At 47.6% G+C, this 20268-nt stretch overlaps 1 protein-coding gene across 7 annotated transcripts in view; it reads left to right on the forward strand.

Moving 5' to 3' along the window:
• The window catches only part of FGF13 (fibroblast growth factor 13), a 490290-nt gene that overhangs the window by 353356 nt on the left and 116666 nt on the right, over window positions 1–20268 (forward strand). The gene's annotated exons all lie outside the window — the stretch shown is intronic.

The following is a 20268-nucleotide window of genomic DNA, read 5'->3' on the forward strand; positions in this document are numbered from 1 at the left end:
AATGAAATACAGCAGTAAGGCCAATTTTAACTTGTTTCTTTATAGTGGGAATCCTGCAGAATGAGCTCCACTTCCTTAGAGACAAATGAGCAGCAGATGTCCGATTTGGTTAATGGGCCATCAGCTGAGTACAACCAACTTCTATGATGATTTAAGCAAGAGAAAGGAAACATGCTAATCACATTCAGGCTTGCATAGAAATGTCTCTTTCGTTTACTTCTTTTAAACTTACAGTGTTTCAGGTCTGAAAGGGCAGTGGAGGTCAGTCTGTGTAATATTTCCTCCAAAATCCCCCATCCCAGCCTGGAACCCTGTTCTTTCATTCCAGGGTTGCTGGCAAAAAGATTCCAGGCCAAAGGGGTCAGTCGGAGCTGAAGCCCAACCCATATTCTGCTTCCCATATTCTGCACGTAGAAGAAGGGGGACCTCCCACCCACCCACCCACACATACACATAGATGTGCCTTGCACTTGCCAGATCATGCACTACAAGTCTGAGCCTGCTAAGAGCAGGTGCCCTTGTATTTTACTTATTTCTTTAGAAGATTTATTTATTTATCTGAGAGAGAGTGTGTGTGCGTGCGCCCGTGCGTGAGCAGGGGAGGGGCAGAGGGAGAGGGAGAGAGAATCTCAAGCAGGCTGGCTCCACGCTGGGCACAGAGCCTGACTCAGGGCTCGATCCCATGACCCCGAGATCGTGACCAGAGCCGAAGCCAAGAGTTGGATGCTTAACCGACTGCGTCACCCAGGCGCCCTGAGCAGGTGCGTTTTTAAACAATAATTTGCATAAAGGCACTAGATTGTTGGCCCTGGTTCACACAGCCGTTGAACACTTATCCGCAGAGCCACTCCTGAGAGCCAAGAGCTATGCTGAAGTTCTGGGAATGCAGAGATGGATTAAGCATGGTCCCTACCTTCCAGGTCCCTTCCTTTGTGCAGAGTCTGGGAGGGGACAGACAAGTACAAAAAGTCGTCAGAATGTGTGCCGTGAGACGGAGTGCGCACGGGACACAGGGAGCGCACAGAGGAGGGGGACCTCTTGCAGCCTGGTGGCATGAACTAGGAGGCATTCCTCGAGAAGTTGGAGCTTGAGCAGAATCCCGAGGGAAGAATGGGGTTAGTTTGGCAGGAGGAGGCTGAGGGGAGAGGAGGCATTCTAGAGGACCGAGAGGCACAAGCACCCTCCTCTAGACGCTCATCTCAGCTGTAGTGAGAGTAGGGCGATCAGGAAATGTCAAATCAGGAAGGGTCTCTACAAAGAGGATGCATTTGGAAAACACTGGCTGAGACAGCACCCTGTGGAGTGGTTTTGTTCCCTGCTGTATTCTCCCCCAGTGTCTAGAAAAGTGACTGGCAAAGAGTAAGCACTCAATGCATATTTTATTAGATGAACAAATGAATAGGTGATCAGATGAATGGCAGGGCTTTGTCAGCGCCTCTGGTAGGCCGATGTAAGTTACAGACCTCATGAGGCGTGTAGGATGCAGAATCCCCGCCTCATCTGACCACATAGCTGTTTTCTTTCACTGAATGATACATTTTCCAAGACCATTGCTTTTTGGAACACATTTGGGGAAGTCATGTTCTAAAGGAGAGGTGCCCCTGAGTCACTGCAGGAATGAATATGAAGTGAGGGAAAGCCAGGCTGAGGCTTCAGGGATTACATTTGGGTCAAATGCTCCGCTTTCTCTGTAGATTCTCCCTGGACCTGGGTGATGGATTGCAGGTAGGCAGGCTGGGTTTGCTGGGCCCCATCCCAAGGGGCTTTGCAAGACCTTTTCAGGGAAAATAATTTACAGTCACTTTTTCCTTTCCTTCCTTTATAAGTCCAGATGGTACCCCGGCTAGTCAGGAAAATATTCAGCTGCCCTGTGGGCCAAATGTTCCCACACCAATGCTGATCTCTGGAACAGTGCTCTCAAGATAATAACAGCATTTATCAAGCCCTAACTTTACATCAGGAATTTTTCTCCATTCCATCTCATTGATTTTCCGAGACAGGGGCATGATAACGGTGTAATAATAATTACTTACTGAGTATTTACTCTGTGCCAGGAATGGGCTAAGTGCACTCTGCAAACGTTATCTTTTTTAATCCTAACAACCTGACCCATTTGTAACAAAACAGAGGCAGAGTGGAAGTAACGTGTGCAAGGTGACATGGCCAGAAAGTGGCACAGAGCAAGGACTTGAACCTGGATCTGTGCGACACCAAAGCGCACGTGCTTAACCACCCTACCATACTGCCGTTAGGTCTGCTGTAAATCCTTTGTAGTGTGTAAGCCAATACAAGTTGAATCTAATTCCTCGCTGCGTTTGCACAAATGTATCTTGAAGAAAACAACCCCAACCCCAGTGACTGCTACGCAGTCGGATCCATTTAGGACTACTTGCCAGGTAGTCTTGGACCGAGTGTGTATCATTGCTGTATTCGTGACAGATCAAGCTTGTTGCTGGTGTTACTGGATTACGACAGTCAGCTGAGTCATGGTCAATCCTGACTCGTAACTGGCCGCTGATGCAGAATGTTGGCTACCACAGGAAAACACAGTGAGACACCCCACTGGGGCAGGACCAAACCAAAGAAGTTGGGACCACGCTCTGCAGGACCCCAGACTTCCCAGTCTTTCCATCTCGCTCCACAGGAACTCGAGGGTTCCATGACTCTGCTTCATGCATCTTCTCACACATAGAGCCAAATAAAAGGAAGGAGGCTGATGGGCAGAATTAAGGAGATGTCACCTAGACTGTTGTCACAGACACTGGCCACTTTTGAGGGCTTTATTTTGAGCTCTACTACTTCTTTTTGAACATAAAAACATTTATTCACATCACTGCATAGTCTTTGTAGATGAGTTAATATGAACTACCTGTTTTAAAATCCATGGTAGGGGCACCTGGGTGGCTCAGTCGTTAAGCGTCTGTCTTTGGCTCCGGTCATGATTCCGGGGTCCTGGGATCGAGCCCTGCGTTGGGCTTCCTGCTCAGTGGGGAGCCTGATTCTCCCTCTCCAGCTCCCCCTGCTTGTGGTCCCTCTCTCACCGTCTCTCTCTGTCAAATAAATAAATAAAATCTTTTTAAAAAATCCATGGTAACGTAGGGGTGCCTGGGTGGCACATTTGGTTAAGCATCCGACTCTTGGTTTTGGCTCAGGTTGTTTTTTTTAATTTAGGCAGACACTTAACCAACTGAGCCACCCAGGTGCCCCATTGTCACACCTCTTTAGTTTGTGTGCTGTTCAAAGTCAGGATGGAGGTCACTCTTAGGGATTAGTCGGAGGTCACCCTTAGGGATTAGTTGGTTGGGTGTCTGCCTTTGGCTCAGATCATGATCTCAGGGTCCTGGGATCGAGCCCCACATTGGGGGGGGCTCCCTGCTCATCGGGATGATGATGTTATCCTGGGTGGGGATGATGGCAGTACCTATGTCAAAGGGCTAAGGGCCAAGTCCTAAAACTTGGAAACGGAATTCCCTTTAGAGGGCTCGTCTCTGAGCAGGTATTCCCACAGAGGAAACTGCCAATGAGGGAACTTTGTTGGCCAGCTAGCGTGGGTCTTAAATGCAGCCAGGTTTTCCAGGGCCAAGATGACCCTTAGCTTTACCGATACAACCACTGCCAGGCTCTGCCCTGTGTGTCTAGTCTCAAATCTTCCAAGCTCCCATCTGCAATTGTTACCCCTTTTCACAGATGAGAAGACTGATGTTCAGAAAGGTGAAATGCCCTGGCCAGGCTCACACAGCTAGTGAATGGCTGGGCCAAGATGCCCATGTCTGTAGTCGTCATACACCAAGCTTGAAACACCTCTTAGCTTCCCAGAGAGTTACTTTATTGGAGAGTGCTTGACCGTGACCCCCAGAATTTCAACTTGGTGTCCCGAATTTCTGTTCTTCAGGCGATGGCTCAGAAGGAATTTGCAGGGGCGCCTGGCTGGCTCGGTCGGTTAAGCATCCAACTCTTGATTTTGGCTCAGGTCATGATCGCAGGGTCATGAGATCGTGTGCTGGGCATGGAGCCTGCTGGAGATTCTCTCTCTCCCTCTGCCCCTTCTCCCACCCCTCTCCGCTTGCTTGGGTGCTCTCTGTCTCTCTCTCTCTCTTTCTCACTGGCTCTCTCAAATTAAAAAAAAAAAAAGAATTTGCACAGCCCTCATGGTGGTCACAGATTCCATCAGTCACTACTGATGATACCAGAGAAAGATTGCAGCATCCACAGAGCCGCAGTTCTCCAAGTGTGGCCCATGGAAATGTCCGATCTCAGGCCCACCCAGGACCTCCCGAGCGGGGATTTGCATTTTAACAAGGTTCCTAGGGGATTCGTACACACATTAAAGTTTGAGAAGCACAGGTGAAAGTTCGGTGTAGTCTGCTCAGGACGGACGTAGGGGGAGCTTCTGTCTATGCTCTGGCAGAAGACATGGAAGGTAGACGGGAGATCATTGATCGCCTCATTTCAAGAAGAAAAATAAACTGCCTCCTGCCTCCCTCTCGCCGAGGCAATGGGAGCAGATTATAATAGGAAGAACCTCCCTCGTTCACTTTGTTCTCTTTGTAGGCACGTGCTGTCATTAGCATTAATTGGATTTACAGTATTCACGTACCTGCTGGGGAAAATAGACACCTCAATTTGCCGCAGTGTAAGGAAACGTCAGCCATCTCAGCTGTGCCTTTGTAGAAATCACGTGCAATTGTCAAAAAGATACTTAAACTCCCTAAACATGGGCTGCCAGCAGCACTTTGACTAGCAACAGCGAAGAGAAATAGGTTTACCCTGAAATTATGTCAGTGGGGAGCTTGGAACTTCTTCCTGTTCTCCAAGTCATTTTGTCATCAGTGAACTGACCACTCTGTGGACATTAGCCTTCTGGATCTTCTGTCTCTATGAGATGATAAAGTTAATGGCCTCTTAAGAGAGAGCACGTCACAGTCATTCATTCATTTATCCAATAAGTATTTATCGATCACCTACCAGGTAGCACGCACAAACTTACTCATAGAGAGAAAACGGTGAACAGACCCAGCCCTTCCTCTCATGGGTGAGACAGACATTTGACAAATAACATCCAATGTGCACTTTTAAAAATGGAGGTATCGATGTCAAATGTTAGCACCCAGAGGCGTGGTGAGGGGTTCACGAGGAGGAATCAAAGTAGTTGTGTGGGTGTGGGGGTAGGATTAAGAAGAACTTTCTAGGAGGAATAACATTCACACTAAGGTCTGAAGGGAGAATGGGTGTTACCGAGGTGCTAAGCAGGTGACGTGGGCAAGAGTCAAGTGGGAGGGAGGGTTTCGATCCCAGCAGAGCACCTGCAGAGCCCCTTTCGTGGGAAAGAGCATGGAGCGTTCAAGGACCTGAACCAAGTCCAGGAAGGCCGAGGAGAGAGAGGGAGTTGCAGATGAGCCAGATCCCGCCAGGCCTCGACAGTCATGGAAAGGATGGTGATGTTATCTCTGGGGCAAGGGGGAGACCTCAGAGCATTCCTAATAGGCTCAAAGAGGTTAGGACTTGTTCCAGGCCTCTCAGCTGTAAGGGGCAGAGTGGGGATTCGAACCCAAGCCCATCTGACTGCTCAGTCAGCTCTCTTCACCGTGACAACATAGCACTGGTCCATTTTCACGTGGCTACGTTTGTTTGTTTTTTCGGAAATCTCCAGGCCATCTCTAATTCAGATTCTGTGCTTTGATTTGTTTTGAAATATGTCTTGGGTGCTTTCCGCTATGTGACAAATGGGGACTGGGGCAGAGTGCCTGGCACAGTACCAGTAGATGAAGGAGTCTGGCTTTCCATGTCGAACAAGATGGTGGAGTGTGTGCTAGGGGACAAGACCGCAGATCTTATTTGAAGAAAGGCAGCGTGTGTAATGACTTTCTGTAAGGGGAAGCCACGCTTCAGAGATCTGGCAGTTTTGAAGGGGTTACTGAGCAAGCAAGTAAGGGAGAGACAGTACCTGGAATAATAATCCCACTGGCATGGAAGGGATTTCATTTTTGCATTTAGGAAACCCTTTGACATAGCTAAGCAACACTCTGCACCGCTGCGAACGCTAAGTGGAGTGATGTGTTATTAACCCATCTTACAGTCACAGATCAGGAGAGAGGACCCTCAACGTCCCGGGTCTTCTCTGAGTTACGTATTAAGCATGGGCTAGAGCTGATATCCAAAGCAAGATCCCTCCAACTCTTGACTTCTCCATTTTTCTTTGCCTTTGGGAGGTTTAGTACGTGTTTATGCGTCAGATAGATCCTTGCCATTATCGTGGAAGAACTAATTGAAAAGAGAAAGCTAACAGCCATCTTTCAGGGGACCCCAGATTTCTTTTTTTTTCCCAAGAATGCATTTTTATTTTTATTTTATTTTTTTTACTTTTTTTTTTAATGATTTTTTTATTATATTATGTTAGTCACCATACAGTACATCCCCGGTTTCCGATGTAAGGCTCGATGATTCATTAGTTGCGTATAACACCCAGTGCACCATGCAATACGTGCCCTCCTTACTACCCATCACCGGTCTATCCCATTCCCCCACCCCCTCCGCTCTGAAACCCTCAGTTTGTTTCTCATAGTCCGTAGTCTCTCATGGTTCATTCCCCCTTCTGATTACCCCCCCTTTCTTTATCCCTTTCTTCCCCTACCGATCATCCTAGTTCTTATGTTCCATAGATGAGAGAAATCATATGATAGTTGTCTTTCTCTGCTTGACTTATTTCACTTAGCATTATCTCCTCCAGTGCCGTCCATGTTGCAGCAAATGTTGAGAACTCGTTCTTTTTGATAGCTGAGTAATATTCCATTGTATATATGGACCACAACTTCTTAATCCAGTCATCTGTTGAAGGGCATCTCGGCTCCTTCCACGATTTAGCTATTGTGAACATTGCTGCTATGAACATTGGGGTGCACATGGCCCTTCTCTTTACTACGTCTGTATCTTTGGGGTAAACACCATCCAGTGCAATGGCTGGATCATAGGGTAGCTCAATTTTTAACTTATTAAGGGACCTCCACACTGTTTTCCAGAGTGGCTGTACCATCTTGCATTCCCACCAACAATGTAGGAGGGATCCCCTTTCTCCACATCCTCTCCAACAATTGTTGTTTCTTGCCTTGTCTATTTTTGCCATTCTAACTGGCGTAAGGTGGTATCTCAGTGTGGTTTTGATTTGAATTTCCTTGATGGCTAATGATTTTGAACATTTTTTCATGTGTCTGTTAGCCATTTGTATGTCTTCATTGGAAAAGTGTCTGTTCATATCTTCTGCCCATTTTTTGATTTGTTTATTTGTTTCTCGTGTATTGAGTTTGAGAAGTTCTTTGTAGATCTTGGATACCAGTCCTTTATCGGTAGTGTCATTTGCAAATATATTCTCCCATTCCGTGGGCTGCCTCTTAGTTTTTCTGACTGTTTCTTTGGCTGTGCAGAAACTTTTAATCTTGATGAAGTCCCATAAATTCATTTTATCTTTTGTTTCTCTTGCCTTGGGGATGTATCATGAAAAAGGTTGCTTTGGCCGATGTCGTAGAAGTTGCTGCCTATGTTCTCCTCTAGGATTTTGATGGATTCCTGTCTCACATCGAGATCTTTCATCCATTTGGAGTTTATTTTTGTGTATGGTGTGAGATAGTGGTCAAGTTTCATTCTCTTGCATGTAGCTGTCCAATTTTCCCAGCACCATTTATTGAAGAGACTGTCTTTTTCCCACCGGATGTTTTTTCCTGCTTTATCAAAGATTAGTTGCCCAAAGAGCCGAGGGTCCATTTCTGGGTTCTCTATTCTGTTCCATTGGTCTATGTGTCTGTTTTTGTGCCAGTACCATGCTGTCTTTGTGATCACAGCTTTGTAGTACAGCTCGAAATCCGGCATTGTGATGCCCCCAGCTTTGTTTTTCCTTTTCAACAGTTCCTTGGAGATTCGGGGCCTTTTCTGTTTCCATACAAATTTAAGGACTATTTGTTCCAGTTCTTTGAAAAATGTCCTTGGTATTTTGATTGGGATAGCATTGAAAGTGTAGATTGCTCTGGGTAGCATGGACATTTTAACTATGTTAATTCTTCCGATCCATGAGCATGGAATATCTTTCCATCTTTTTATGTCTTCCTCAAGGGACCCCAGATTTCTTTCCCGCCTCTGTGTCTCCTCTCAAATCCCCAAGAAGGCATATTTATACACATCATCCAATTTGATCCCTACGAAAGTCTTAAGGTAAAGGGGGAGTTAACAATAGCATGTTACAAAAGAGGCTATTGGAACACTAAGAAAGGGGTTGGCAGACTTTTTCCATAGAGGGCCAGACAGTAGATTTTTTCGGCTTTGCCATCTCTGCTCCCACAACTCAGCTTCGCCCCTGTAGTTCGAAAGCAACCACAGACAGTACCGAAACAAATGGGTATGGCTGTGTTGCAATAAAACTTCGCTTCTGGACCGTGAAGTTTATGGTTCATATAATTTTCATCTATCATGAACTATTACTCTCCTTCTGATTTTTTTTCAACCATTAAAAAATGTAAAACCCATTCTTACCTTGTGGCCGTGCAAAAACAGACGACAGCTCACTGGCTTTGACCTTCATGCCCAAGTTTGCCGACCTTCACGCTAAGAGGCTGAGCAGTGGGCCTAAGGGTGCCTACCTAGTAACTGTTGGACTGTTTGTAAAAAAGTTGGGTGTTCGCATTGGCAAGAGTTAGAGGTTTGCTCTGTACCCAGATTTATTTCAGGTGGAACAATAGAATTTGATTTTACGCAGCTGGAGTATCGGAGGGTTAATTACACATGCTTTCACCTGGAAAAGCTGCCAAGAGTCCATTGGCCCAGGTTCAGGGTTGACACGCTGCCTGATCTTAGTTTGTTTCTGTGCTAGACTGTTCTCATGGGGCCCCAGAGCTGAGGCCTCCTGGGCAACGGAAGGGGCCTCTCAGCTCAGGGTATGAGCCAAGAATGTTACTCATGCAGGGGGGAAAGAGGCTGGCTTGGAAGGACTGGATCCATAGACTTGACGGTGTCTTCCTTCCTACTGGGCCTCGGGCACGGGGTGGAAAGCAAGGTATCTGGCTGATAACCACTTGCTTCTTTCTAAAGAGCAAGCAGCTGACAGTGTGAGCACTTATTGTACTTATGCTGTCCTGATTCAGCCACTTCCCCAGCTCTGTGTTCTCTCTGCCCAATAAATACATGAGTGACAATGCTGTCCCATTGCTGAGGATGTAGTCTTAGCACTGGATGTAGCACAGAACTGCAACTCAACGTGTGGAAAAAAGATGGGAAGGCCTTGTTTCACAGCTAGTGCCTTGAATGCAAGGAGGAAGTGGCACACCGGGGGAGGGGTGCCAACTTTCTGGTACCCACTGAAGCAGCCCCCATGTTAAGGGTCATGATTTACGATAGAGGATAATACTATGAATGAAGATGCTAATTAACTGCTACCAGAACATTCAAGCCAAAAACGAACGTTGACTTTAAGGTCTTGGCATCCAGTTATCTTAGTTGCTACACAAGAGACACAGTGTCTGTAGGGACAACAGCCACAGTTTTGTGCACAGGCGAATACAGTAGGTGTGACATGGAAAGACTGCAGATACTTGTGGAGTGAGCCATGTGTCTGTCCCCAAACCAACAAGGACACAGGTTTCCCAACTAGAGGTGAGGGTATTAAGGATTCACTCAAATAGGGAAACCCCTCCATTATTTAGGATATGTATCTCATATAATATATGTTGTATAATATGTAATATGATATACATAGTGTAAAGTTAGATATCTAGATAGATAGACTTTAGCTAGAGACAATGGAGCCCTCTGCTTAGCTCATAAAAGCTTGGAAAAGAATAGCTTTATGTATAGGTATATATATACACACATATATGTACATGTTTATATTATATAAAATATATATGCAATATAATATTTATATATTATGTGAACATATACATGTTTTCCCCAAGCTCGCTGTGAGCTAAGCAAGGGGCTCCAGTTGTCTGTAGTTGTAGTGAAGTATGATGGAGTAGCTCAGCCATTTTGGGAACTAGCCTTTTATAAATCCAGAATATCTTGAAGTCCCACGGGCTAATGGATGACATGTGTAGGGCAGATGTCGTGAACTAGGGTCAGTATTAGCTACTACTATTGCCATTATCGTATGCCAGACATTGCACTGGGTACAATTTGACACATTACCTCACCTAATCCTCACAATTGGTCTATGAAGTAAGTACGATTATTATCCCCATTTTACAGTGAAGAGCCTCGCCCATGTTTACATCTCATAAGTGGGAGAGCCAGGATTCATGCCCAGACATTCTGACTGCAGATATCATGGTCTTCCCCCCAACACTATGCTGCTCCCCAAAGGACAGAATCTAAGCCCTTCGGGTCCTGCACATGGTGATGGAATGTAGTAAATTTGGAGAAGAGAATAGGTTCCGTCATTTACAGCCTGTACACTGATTGGCTCTTTGAACAGTCTCGCTCTCAGTCCAAAAATCTAGTACTCACAAGAATGGATGACATTAAAATTCACTCGCTGTCTTTAGGCATCCTCTCATTTAACAGGTATTTAATGTATGTGCTGGGCCTCTAAGGAGAGATTTTACTGGAGGTAGGATCCGTGCAATTCGTGCATTTACAGTTGGTTATCAAGTCAAGGGACATTGGGGAGTCATGAGCATGCAAGTGTCACCCAGAGCCATGTGAGGGATCAGACTGCCACATGCAGGAGTCTAGAGCTGCGCGATCCTGCAAGCTAGGCAGTAGCCACATGTGGCTAATGAGGTTTAAATCGTTGTCATTAAATGAAATTTAAAAATCGGTTACACTAACCACACTGAATTGCTAAGTCGCTGCATGTAACTTGTGGCTACCGCGTCGGACAGCAAAGGTACAGAAGTGGAGGTGTAGTTCCATCATGGCGGAAAGTTCTGTTAGCACTGATCTTGAGAAAGGAAGAACTGAAGAGAGGTGTTGACAGAAGCTTGGCTACCACCTACAGTTGGGAGTGCGAAGCTAGAAAACGGGGCAGCAAAGGAGACAGAGGAAGAGGTGGAGAAGCTGGAAAGATGAGCGGAGGGGCGGGTATCAAAGAGCAAGGCTGGTTCTCATTGTCAGACTGACAACAGTTCCTTTGAAGTTAAGAGTCGAGAAGTCTCCTCGCAGGGCACCTGGGTGGCTCAGCGGCGAGGCGTCCGCCTTCGGCTCAGGTCCTGATCTCAGGGTCCTGGGATCAAGCCGCATATTGAGCTCCCTGCTCAGTAGGGAGTCCACTTGTCCCTCTCTCCCTCCCCCCACTCATTCTCTCTCTCTCTCTATCAAATGAATAAATAAAATCTTTCTTAAAAAAAGAAATCTCCTCTGGATGTGAGCAATAGGAGGACACTTGGTGCCGCCTTGGTGGGCATTGACAATGGGACTGCTTTTTTTTTTCTTCAAGATTGATGGATTTGAGAGAGAGAGAGTGCAGACAGAGGGGCGGAGGGAGAGGGGGAGAGAGAATCTGGAGCAGACCCCCCACTGAGCACAGAGCCCAGGGCCGGCTCGATCCCAGAACCCTGAGATCAGGACCTGAGCCGAAATCAAGAGTCGGATGCTCAACGGACTGAGCCCCCCAGGCGCCCCAGTGCTTTTGTGTCAGACACTGTGCTGGGCAGTGGAGGGCCCCGGCCCCAGCCGCCGCTCCGGGCAGGCATCACGCACAAGTGCACCACCGATCTGCTTTTTGAGAGTCGGAGTTCGCACTGGCTTCAACAGCGTGGAGGGCGGCATGCCTCCTGACTAGCCCGCTGCCTCAGTGGCCCTTTCAAAGCCTCTGACCTTGTCCATGTTCACAGCGGTCCCAGGAGTGGGGAAGCGCTCAGGGGCTCTGGGAGAGCAGTACTGTGCAGTTCAAAGGTGATGACCGAGTTTGGTAATAAGAGTAAAAAACTTGTCTCCGCGACCTGTGTCATATTCAGAAGTAATCATTAATAAGAGCTGAATGGCGAGCGAGGGAGGACCAGGCAGCATCAGAGGGGATATTAAATCTCAAGGGCCATAAAAAGCGTTGGCAAGGGCCCTCCCGTTGACTTAAATTAACCCCCTGAGGTCCTTTGAGGCACACGTAACATGGTGATTGTGCTGAGAGCAGAGCCAGAGAGGATCGCAAATCTGTATGTTCAGGATTTTGACCCAGGGCCTCTGATAATGCACTCTGACCAGACGCACGTTCCTTCCGAGAAGCTGGAAGAAAGTTGAGCTTTCATTTTGACCTCTCCGTGTTCAGTTGTTCCAGATTTTCTTTTGCTTGTAGCCGTTGAGTCGGGGACCTGTTGATAAAGGCCCTGTGGTGTGTTCGGTTACAGGAGTAGGACCGGAAGCCTTGACAGTGAGGTCAAGTGGAATCCCCGGATGAGGTGGGATGGTGTGGAGCAAGGCCCGCCTGCCAGCCCTCAGGCTTCTAATCGGCCGTGAATGCTCCATTTACTTCTTCTGTTGTTTTGGCCACATGCCCCAACACTCTACCTCCCTCACATTGGGGGGTTCTGGAATCTCGGTTCTTTAAGGGGGCTGCCTGGTCCCGGATTCCCAGGAATCAATACTGGAACCCAAAGGAAAGAACTTTACATTTCTTTATAGTAATGGGAAGCAGCCATGGTTCCGATGCTTGCAAAGGGCTTTCTTCCTCCCTGCCTTTCCCTTGGGCTTGAGTGTGCACGTGCACGCACACGTGCTCGCACACGTGCTCACCCGGACCACACAGCAGCGCCTTCAGCCTGTTCAGCTGAGCAGGAACACAAGGAATTTTGAAGGAGGCGCATGTGTTAGGTGAACCACGATGTCAGTGACTTTGACCTGGATCAAGCGTGCCTTGTTCCGGGACTCTGACATGTACATTTCCAAGATGAATAACGGTTGCTGAGGTTAGCAGAAGTTCAGGAGTCAACTTATTCCTTTCATCGTAATAACCATCGTCCCCCCACTTAACCCACACACGCCCTCGTATGGCCCACGAAGGCACACATAGCCTCCAGCACAGTTACTGGCAGATAACAAGGACTCATCAAAGGCTCCTTTTATTCATGAAATAAGTGTGCTAATCCAAAAATGAAATGCAAGGTCTGACCTGCAGTGTCACAGGCGACAACTGCCGTCTACCAGAGGCCTATCGTGTCCGCTGCTCTCCTCGAGTTCTCTCCTCGGAGCCTCACGACAGGCCTGCAGAGCCCCTGATCTGCAGACGAGGAACTGAAGTTCAGGGAGGTGACGTAATTGCCCAAAGTCACCCAGCGCCCAGGGAGCGCCGTCAGTCTGGGTCTCTGGCCCTGGAGGCCATACCCTTTCCCCTCCTACACATCGCACTCAAGAAGTAGGACAGAGGAAGCGACGAAGAGCCCAGGATTAAGCCGCAGAGGGAGGCAGGCAGGACTGCGCTGAGCAGGGTTCGAGGCCATCCCATTCCTCTTGTGCCCCACGGCCTGGGACCAGCCAGCTGGGCCTGTGTGGCTGCTGCACACATTTTCTTTCTCCTCAACCTGTATTAGAACTTCCTTCTTCCCTCGTCTGCTTGTCCAGAGAGACAGGTGATGAGGAAAGCCCACTCGAGGCGTCGGCAGGAGCGGGGCCCTGCTTTGCTTACTGTAAATAGCTCTCGCTCTGCCAGGTGCCATAAACGGCATCTTATAGGGAAGGTGACGAGTTTGAAATGAGCCCCAAGGAGATGTCAGGACACCGATGTTCGCTTGGCATATGCAGCGTTCCCAATCTGTTGCGGGAAGTTAGGAGTTGGCGATCTTGAAGCAAAAGCGGTCCTATCAGATTGAAGATGTTATCCCAAGCCGTTGGTCTGGGGACCTACAATTAATCAGAAATGTCCTTCTCATGAGCCAAAGGCCCACAGTGGCTTAGACTAACCTGCTTTGGAAACTGAGTGCAGGCTGTGTGCAGTCAACATCTTTCCCCTCTTCACAGAAGGTCTGTGATTGGCTCTGTGCTGCCAGTGGGCCTGAAAGAGTGAATGCTGTGCGCACAGCCCCAGAGTGCGAACACATTTGTATTAAAGTCTGTGCAGATGATTAAAAAAAAAAAGGGAGGGGGCGTGAATTTATGCACACGAGCCACTTTTCATTATTTTCCATTAGTAAATAGCCAAATAATTGATTGTGGATCTATTATTTAATTAGCATGAATAAAATGACTGTTATATAAGATAGAATGCAAATATCGATTTTGGCTGCGTCCTTTAACAAGGATAAATGATTTTACTTCTGAGAGTTTTTATAATCAAAACTTGCTGCAAAGCAGAAGGCACCACCAGCCCAGAATGCTTCAGGGCAGGCGGGGGCGCGGGCCGCTTTAAGGAGGACTCGGGGTGTGTGTGTGTGTGTGAGACCGGAGAGAAGACCCGCTCATCTCAGCCCCTAGATAGCGGTGCCTGAGAAGAGAGGGTCCGAGAGCCCGCACAGGAAGGAGCTGAGAACTCGGCAGCCCCGAGTCTTCTGTGTTGCCTTCTGTACTTCCGTGGACCGGTTCAGTGGCCCAGTGACTGGGCCTAGAAAGGTCCAGCTCTTGTTTAGAAAAGGCTGTAGGAGCTCCGAGCAGGCCCCATTCCCTTCCCAAGTGTGCATTCCCTCTATTTCGACTTCGAGGGGGGAGGACGGGCTCACAGAGACCCTCGAAGCTCGGCTGGGAGGAGGAAGGACTCTGATGATGACACTTAGGGACCGCTTCGGCTTCTCCTGCCTTTGCTTCCCCCGTCCCCCCTCCCCAGACTCGGAGGGGCAGCCGCAGCTACTGCTCCCGGAAAACTGCGAGTCACCACAAAATCGGCGCCGAAGCCTTGGGTGACATCGGTGCTCGGTGCTGCAGACGCCACTTCGGCACAGCGGTTAACAGTGCGGCCCCCTGGAGTCCAAGCGATGCGGGTTCAAATCCCGCCCCCACTACTTTGTCGGTGTGCGGTTTCGGGCAGGGCGGTGGGCCTTACTGTTTGTCGCATGGGAAATGGTAGCAGTACCCACGTCCCAGGGCCGCTGAAGGAATCGAAGCCGATGACCCGTGTGAAGCAGCAGTTGCGGAAGCCGCTGTGCAGGGGTTCTCGGTACGTCCGCCTTGCCCTCCACGCCCGGGCGGTCTTCTCCCTGCTTCCACCTCCCCTTGCCGGCCCCTCCCTGCAGCCCTGGGCGTCTTCCTCGGTGGTCTGAGCATTTGCAGGGCAGGGGCCCTGGGCTGGGCGTTTTCGGGGGTCCACGCTCTGGCACACCGCCAACTCCCGGCTGCCTCCCACGTGTCGCCCATCACAGAGCAGTTCACGGAGAGCAGCTAGCTTTTCCTTCGGGCCCTTGACTGACATTTCAATGGTGACAGAAAATAATCGCAAGGTGGTTATTTTTAGGTTTTCTCAGAAACTCACTGAGGTGCCATGCTGGATTTCGATTCACTTCTGCGTGTATATTCGACACCTACTACGTTCAGAGAATTGCAGGTGACTTGGGACTATATCCAGTGACACTCGCCATAGGTGAAGCACAAATGACGGTGGGGGCGTGAGGAGAGGGGTCGTGTTGGCAGGGGGAGCCGCGACGGAGCACTGATCAGCATACATAGAATGCATGGGGTGACAGGGACTTAGTCCATCCTGGAAGTAGCTGAGGGATCGGAATTAGACCACAGGAAGGTGTGCATTCCGGATGGAGCGTACAGTGGGAACGCAAGCCCGGAGCCGGAATGAGGCACAGTCCGTTGCCGCGGGGTGGGGGGTGGGGGTGGGGGGAGGGGGGTGCCAGGCCTGTGAGTTCACCAGGATCACTGACATGGGGAATTTGCAGCCCATACTGGGTGATGTGGTGGCATCGTTGGCCCCCAGGCAGCGTGGCATTCATGGAGGCGGTGCTCTGCTAAAGGGGGGGGGGGGGGTGGGTAGGGGAAATGGAAGTTAGCCAAGAGAAACAGATTCTTCCTATAAGCTCTGCTAGGGCTCCCCACCCGGGTTAGAAACATATGGCCCTGGCAAGGGTCCTGGCTTTATTGGGCTCATTGCTTTTCCTCCCCTTGCGGCAGACTGTTAGGGAGAAAGCAAAAAGGCAGCTAGACCGCCTGAAGGAGCCATCATTAGCTAATGCTGCCCTCTCCAGGAGCCTGCCTGCTAACAGCCAGCACACAGCAGGCCTGCTGCAAACCCTCCGCCCCGGCAGCCTCCTCCCCGGCCCCCAGCGCAGCCCCCACCGGCGGAAATTTGACAGGGCAGCTGGAGGGAGGGATGCACTGCCCAGGGCTCCTAGGATCCTTGACTGCCAGCCGCCTTCTCTTCCCTCTGATCCGACGGGGATGTGTGGATCACGTGTGTGTGCAAAGGTGAACACTGGAGGGTAAGAAACCCCTTGTATTCGTTTGCTGGGTCTGCCGCAGCAGAATAGCACAGACGGGGTGACTCAAGCAACAGACACTGATTTTCTCACAGTTCTAGAGCCTAGAAGTCCAAGATCAAGGTGTCAGCAGGTTCGATTTCTTTGGAGGCCTCTCTTCTTGGCTTGCAGATGGCCACGCTCTCACTGTGTCCTCACGTGGACTCTTCTCTGTGTGCGCATATCCCCGCTTCTCTTTGTGCGTCCAGATTTCCTCTTCCTTTTTTTAAAAAAAGGTTTTATTTATTTTAGAGAGAGAAAACATGAGGAGGGGGAGAAGGGGCAGACGGAGAGGGAGAAGCAGGCTCCCTGCTGAGCAGGGGGCCCCACGCAGGGCTCAATCTCAGGACCCTGGGATCATGACCTGAGTTGAAAGCAGACACTTAACCAACTGAGCCACCCAGGCACCCCCAAATTTCCTCTTCTTTTTTTTTTAATGTTTTTTTATTATATTATGTTAGTCACCATACAGTACATCCCCAGTTTCCGATGTAAAGTTCATTAGTTGCGTATAACACCCAGTGCACCATGCAATACGTGCCCTCCTTACTACCCATCACCAGTCTATCCCATTCCCCCAACCCCTCCCCTCTGAGGCCCTCAGTTTGTTTCTCATAGTCCATAGTCTCTCATGCTTCAAAATTCCTCTTCTTACTTGGACACCTTTGTGTTTGGATTAGGGCCCACCCTAATGGCTTCCTTTTAATTAACTTAATCATCTCTATAAAGGCCCTCTCGCCAAATACAGTCACATTCTAAGGTGTATGGTGGGGGTTTGGGACTTCAAAATATGAATCTGGGGGGGGACACAACTTAGTCCCTAACACCCCTCATACATTGAAGAGGGTACCCTGATTCCTTGGGACTTTGGGTAAGCTCTTTCCCTCTGTGGACCTGTATTTCCTCATTGTTACAATAAATGGATTAGAGCTAGAATCTTAGAAATCCTGTCCAAAAAAAAATCAGTGGTTCTATGAAATGCAAATCTGTGATGACTTGCTAACAAATGGATTTTCACAGTCCAGACTGATTTCTTATTCAGAGAGCAAACTAATGTAGCAATTTCATTATAGAATTTGAACTTAATGTATATCTTCATAAATTTGTTTATTAAATAACCATATTTTAGTGCCTTCTATATGCCAGGTGCTAAGTGCAAGAGAAAAAAGCTGAATGTATTAGATCATCTTTTCCAATTAGCTCTTATTATGATTACAGATATGTATTCCACCAGAAATTTTTGGACCCTGAGGGGTAAAAATCAGCCAATATTTGTTAAAGATATATTTATTTGAGAGAGGGAGAGAGAACATGCTGGAGCAGGGGTGGAGGAACAGAGGGAGAGGGACAGGCAGACTCCCTGCTGAGCGCAGAGCCCATCACAGGGCTGAGTCTCGTGACCCTGAGATTGTGACCTGAGCCGAAACTAAGAGCTGAACGTTTAACCCACTGAGCCACCCAGGCACCCCCAGAACCAGTATTCATTAAGTTTAACCATCCTTTTACCTTTAACAATGAGTTTGTAAACATAGTCTTAGGTTTTTATTCCCCACACTTGGTTCTCTGTTCATTTGATCTTTCACTGATTTGTACATTCCGAATAGTTTAAATATCCCTAGTTTGCCAGGCACCGTGCTAGGTGCTGAGGATACTGCGGTGAATGAGGCTAGTTTGTTTATTTTGTGAAATATGATGAGTGTGCAGTGGAAGGTATGTCGAGAGTAGCCAGCCCCTTCCCCGGGATTCACCAGAAGGACTTACAGGATTCAGAAAGTAGTCATGCTCGTGGCTGAGATTCATTATAGCGCAGGAATACGGAGCAAAGTCAGCAGAGGTTAAGGTGCAGGGGGAGAAATCTAGAGGAAATCAGGTGTAAGCTTCCAAGAATCCTTTCTCATCGGAGTCACATAAGACATGGTTATTTCCCCAGCAAGAAGTGTGACCACACAGGTGAATTGTCTAGGGGAAGCTCACTGGAGGCCCAGTGCAGGGTTTTTATTGAGGGCTGGTCATGTGGGCACCATCTGCCTGGTACCGAAATTCCAGATGCAGACACCAGCCAGGGGCCCCATGTGTAAGCAGGCCTTTCTAAGGACAGCAGTGTCAGGGCGGTTAACTTGGTAGAATAATGTATGGGGAGTCAAGGGCCTAATATTGTAATTTTCCAGATAGCAGCAAGGAAAGATGCAAAATCCCAGTGGGAAGAGGAGCTTGGCGTACTCACGAAACAAAGAAATGTGGTCTGCCTGAGGAGAGGGGAGGGAATCCGGTTAATCGAGTGGACAGTCTTTGTGATACTTGTGTCCGTTCGTTTATCCAAAAAATGTTTATTGAATGCCTACCATGTGCCAAATATTATGTGAGGCACTGAGGACATGACGGGGAACCAGATAAATGTTCCCGTCCTCACAGAGCTTACATTTTAGTGTATTTTATCCACATATGCGGAATTATACTACATCCATTATACTGGAAGTTCTCTCACCAGTTTTAAGCAGAACATCAACAGTGAAATGTACTTGTGGCATGTTCCCTAACTGGAGGAAACACACGGTTTCACATTCTATCCAAAACTCCAGCTCAGCCTGTGTGTTATAACCTATTACACGTACATATTGATTGCTGATAAAGTTGAGTTTAAGTGGAAGCCATGTGTTGGTGCTGTGATGAGACACTTTGGCATTATTTCAGCTGTGGGTCTCATAATCTGAATCCATTTCTATGTTGGCAGCAGGCTTTTGTTCCGTGGTGGTAGTAAGTGGTGATAGCAAGTGAGGAATAGTCCGTTAGCTATTCAGAGAGTGGTAAGACACAACTAAACCAGAAAACGGATTCATCGGCTTTCTACAAACAACAAAAAAACAACAACAATTGATCTAGTATCTGATCAATTTTGATTAAGTCAACGAGAATACCATCACTTAGCAGACTAAACCATTCTCATTAAGTGTCTAGTGTAATCAGGCAAGACACATCTCAATCTTCTTCCCATATTACATTACTGATCGTGGCTCTTAACTTGAGACATTCCAGAAAAGAAAAATTTACTTTCACAGACTTAAGTCTTAGACTCAAATCTTGCCCAGATTTGGTCACACAGCGAGAAAGATCGGGATGGTTATAGGATTCATATATACGTCTCAAAGTTTCCAGAAATCTTCTAGTTTGGCATTGTTTATTTTCAGCTGAATTAGGCTCCCTTGAAATTGTAACATACTGATAGGGTAGATGCTTGATAATTCAGGTGCAGCCTAGTCTTTGCGCTCTAAAATTCCAGGTGTCGCTCATAACCATCAAAAGGGAAACCATTTCTGGAACGGTGGCTTCATTTCAACCAATAAAATTAATTTCCACATTATTTCCTATAGTCTTATCTAACTATTAAAACAGCGTAACTGACAGAGCCTTCCTTTTTACTGTACGTGGCCAAGAAACTCAAGGCAAGGGAAAAATAAGACTCCAGATAAGTAAAGCTTTCCCTACCACGTAGCTCCTATAAAAGACAAAAATTTGAGATATGCTGACCCAGGAGTCGAATGACTGCTTGAATTCCTTAGGGCCTCGAACAGTGCCTGGAACCCAAAATCTCTCAATAAGTATCCAGTGAATGGATGAGTGAATGGATGGAAGGATTAAATATATAAAAGTAAAAGAGTGCTTAGGGAATGTGTGAAAATTGAAGCTAACCTGTAATGTGGTCGGTTCTCTGGGTGCACGTTTCAAATTTTATGATTCTTTTCATGTTTCAACTGTAAAAAAAATCATCATCAATAAAAATGAGTAATGGAAGGTGCCGATTCAAACATAGATGCCTCCGATTTTTTTCTGACAATGAGAAATAACCTCAGAAGATAAGCATCTGGAAAATAAATTGTTCACAAAACTATATTTCAAATTAAAGCCATGG

This window comes from Ursus arctos, chromosome X (assembly GCF_023065955.2).
Source record: "Ursus arctos isolate Adak ecotype North America chromosome X, UrsArc2.0, whole genome shotgun sequence".
In the NCBI taxonomy this organism is placed as follows: domain Eukaryota; kingdom Metazoa; phylum Chordata; class Mammalia; order Carnivora; family Ursidae; genus Ursus; species Ursus arctos.